Source organism: Otolemur garnettii, unplaced genomic scaffold (genome assembly GCF_000181295.1).
Source record: "Otolemur garnettii isolate 467f Iridium unplaced genomic scaffold, OtoGar3 scaffold00087, whole genome shotgun sequence".
In the NCBI taxonomy this organism is placed as follows: Eukaryota; Metazoa; Chordata; class Mammalia; order Primates; family Galagidae; genus Otolemur; species Otolemur garnettii.
Window position 1 is genome coordinate 2,328,999 of NW_003852482.1, and position 3,574 is coordinate 2,332,572.

Here is a 3,574-nt window from a genome sequence, read left to right on the forward strand (position 1 = left end):
CTGTGCCTGTCATAAAACCTACCCCCAGTGGGAAGGCCAACTCTCATTACCTTGTGCTACAGATGGGGAAACTGAGTTTCAGGGAGGTGCAGTGTTTGGTCCAGACCGTCAGACCAGCCACCCTTCCCGGCCTCTAGAAGCTGTGCCTCCTCAGACCTGCCAGCCAGCGCCAGCTTGGGGCATCTCCCCCTAGGCCACACTGGCTCACTGTCCCCTCCCACCCACAGGGAAGGCCCAGGCTGGTGGGTCCTGGGCCTCGCTGGGAGGGCTGCCTGGCTGTTTGCTTCACCTGTTTTCCCATCTGCAAGTCCAGCTACTTGGGTCAATGCGAGGCCTGAAGGAGACAATCCAGCAGGGAATTCGCATGACAGAAAGAACATAAATAAGGAAAATAATTAAATCGCATCAACTATCAAAGAAATGCAAACTGTAACAGGAACCCTGTCTTCATCCTTCCTGTTGGCACAGATTAAAAAGGCTGATTATGGAGTGTCAGCCAGGAATACGGGCACACAGCCAGCCACCAGCAGGGTGGGCAGTCAAAGAAACACAGACAAGAGCCCCGAAGAAGCCTGGTCCCTTCGATCTCACAAGGTCCTTCCAAAAATTTATTCTAAGGCAGTGGTGAGAAGGCTGGCAGAAACTCAAGTGTGGTCTGAACCAGGAAAATCTGAAAATCCCAAGGGTCCACCAGCAGGGAGGGGCAGAGTAAATTAGGGCCCATGTCACCAACTCAGAGTGTCACCAGCTCAGGGCAGGACAACATCAAAGATTTCTGTTCATTCACTGCAAAGGATGGACATGTGCAGGCTTCATGACAGTGACCACAACTGACCTGCACTTCTACAGCAAAGTGCACATGGTGGGGGGGAGGCTCAGCCCAAATCCAGAAATGGACAGTGGTCCCCCCCCCCCGTAATGGCATCTGCTGGTGTCATTTTTTTTTCCACTGCAGCAAAATGGACATCACACACATTTCATCATTTTAACTAATTGTAAGTACACAGCCCAGTGGCATGAAGTACTCTCACACAGCGTGCAGCCGTCACCCCATCCATCTCCAGGACTTTCTACATGGCTGCTGTTAAGGTGTCTGCACTGTGTTCACTCCGACGCTGGGCAGCGCCGAGTGGGACAGACGGACAGCGGCGATGGGCAGCTGCTCTGGGACTTTGCCAGGAACTGCTAGCACCACACAGCCTGAGGTGGATGCTGAGAGGCACTTCCCAGAAGTGTCCTCAAGGGGACATGTCACCGTCTGCAGGTGGCGCACAGGGGAGCACCACATTTTTCTTCCCCTAATGTCCTGTATTTTAAAGGTTTTCTGCAAAAGTGGTAGGAAAGTATATACAAGAAGTCCCCAAGTTATGAACAAGACAGGTTCTATAGGTTTATTCATAAGATGAATTTGTATCTAAGTTGAAACAGGTACCCTTACCTATAATAGCCCCCATTCGTAAGTGCAAGTCACACCTATGTTGGATGCATGTGACTCAGGGACGGCCTATACTCTCATTTTAAGTATTCCCTCAAGGAGAAAAGTGTGTCCTGAGCTCTACAGTGGCTCCTACAGGCACAGCTGGGGAACCCAGGGTAAACAGCCCCTTAGCAGACCAGAGGCAGCAGCAGACACACCACCCGGCTTCAGCCTGGCAGCCTAGGGTCTATCGTGTTATATTCTGACAATAATCCCACAGGTAGGTACAGTCATTGCACCACCTGTCCAAGGTCAGACAGCAGGAGACCAGGATGGGCCTGGGTTAGCCACTCTCTGGAGCTGGATGAAATGCTGGGCCAGTGGCTGCTGAGGGCTCCTGAGCCACAAGAGGGGCTGAGGAGTTTGCTGCAGCCTCTCCAGCAGGAAGCTCAAAGTGGCCAGAGCAGTCTCCTAAGGCTCTGCCCTGCATCCAAACACCCCACCTGGGCAGAACTCTCCTGGCAAACACAGGGCTGCCCTGTCCTCTTCCCTAAAGGAGCTGGGGCTCCAAAGCTTGTAGCAGTTGTCACTGTGCTGGACCCAGGACAGCACACACAGCTTCAGCTGTGGCCCCACACCCTCCAGCCCCTAACTCCATGCCCTGGGCTCCCCACCATCCCAGGACACCTCAGCAGGAGGGCAAAGCCAAGATCACCTGAAGCCAGTGGCCCAGGATGGATAGAGGGCTCAGCCCAATATTCTGAAAGCACAGCTGAGTGCTGCCAGGTGGGTGACTGCCACCAGCTTTGCAGAGTGCAGCCCTGAGGAACAGCCCAAGGTCCATCACTGTCCTGCCTGAGTTTCTCAGGAGCCTTCCACAAAACCCTGGACCAGAAGCCCACCTAGAACTCAGCCCCAGGATACCCCAACTGCTCTGGATCAGACAGACACAACTAGGGTCCTGGCTCCCTTTTTCTCTGCTGTGACCTCAGATAATACACTTGACCTCCCTAAGCTCCTGCTGCAAGTGGCTAAATGGCAGTTCAAGGCCAGGGCCCAGGCTGCTGTCCCAGCTGTCCCCAGGAAAGGCCACTCTCTGACCCTTGCTCTCAGCTCTCTCTCAAGAGACCCAGGCAGCTCTGTGGGCCACAGCTCACCAGTCCTCAGCCAGAACCCACAGCCAGGCTTGTGCTCTGCCCAGAGAGAGAGCTGGATGGGCTCGCTCAGAGTGGTCCTGCTAGTGCTGGGCACACATGGAAAGCTGCAGATGGCACCCAGACAGTGGGAGGCACCGGCCAAGCACCTGTCAGAGCAGGAAGCTTGTGATAAGTGGTATTTGAGCTGGAGCACAGGAGTGACAGGTCCTTGGGGCTGGGGCAATTCCAGCTTGTACAACACTCCCAAGGGTTTAGAAGGGTGAGGCAGTCACTAGGGCAAGGAGACAGAAGGGCTGAGGGGAGGCAGGGCCAGGGAAGCCTGCCCACCCTTGGACTCTAGGGCTGAGAGATCTAGTTTGGAGGCCTGGAGGAGGAGGGGGTCTGTCCCCTGATAATGTCCCAGGAGAAACCAGGGCGGAGTTTCCTGTGGGACCAAGGCCCCCAGTGCCAGGATGACACAGAGCTCCCTGGTGGCATTATGTCCCATGCATGTCAGGGGACCTGGGACCACACAGGGGGTGGCAATTCTGGTTATGAGGCTAAACCCTTCAAGGTTCCATCCTTGACCAAAAGACAAGTCCCCTGGCCTCTGGGGCCCAAACAATGCCCATTCTCCCTTCCTCAAGGTTCAGTGTGGACACCCTTGTAGCTGGAAGCAGCCATAACCCCTAGGTCTTGGCCTTCACATGTAAACAGAGCACAGAGTTCCCCTATGAGCAGGGCACCTTTCCTCTCCTGCCACATTGGCCACACCCTGGGCCCTGAGGATGGTGGTGCCGCAGGACAAGGGAGCTATCTGCTGGCTCTCACCTCCCTGGGGGCACAAAGGAGCAAACTGCTCTTTGGTTAAGCTGGCATTACTAGGGTTTCCTGGACACAGGGCTTCTCTGGGCTGTGATGTCCTCTCTGTCACATGGATGGAACATAGGAATCTGCCCCTAGGACAAGGAAACATGGCCTTTAGCTCCACCCTAGCCCTGCATGTAGAGGCAGACACCAC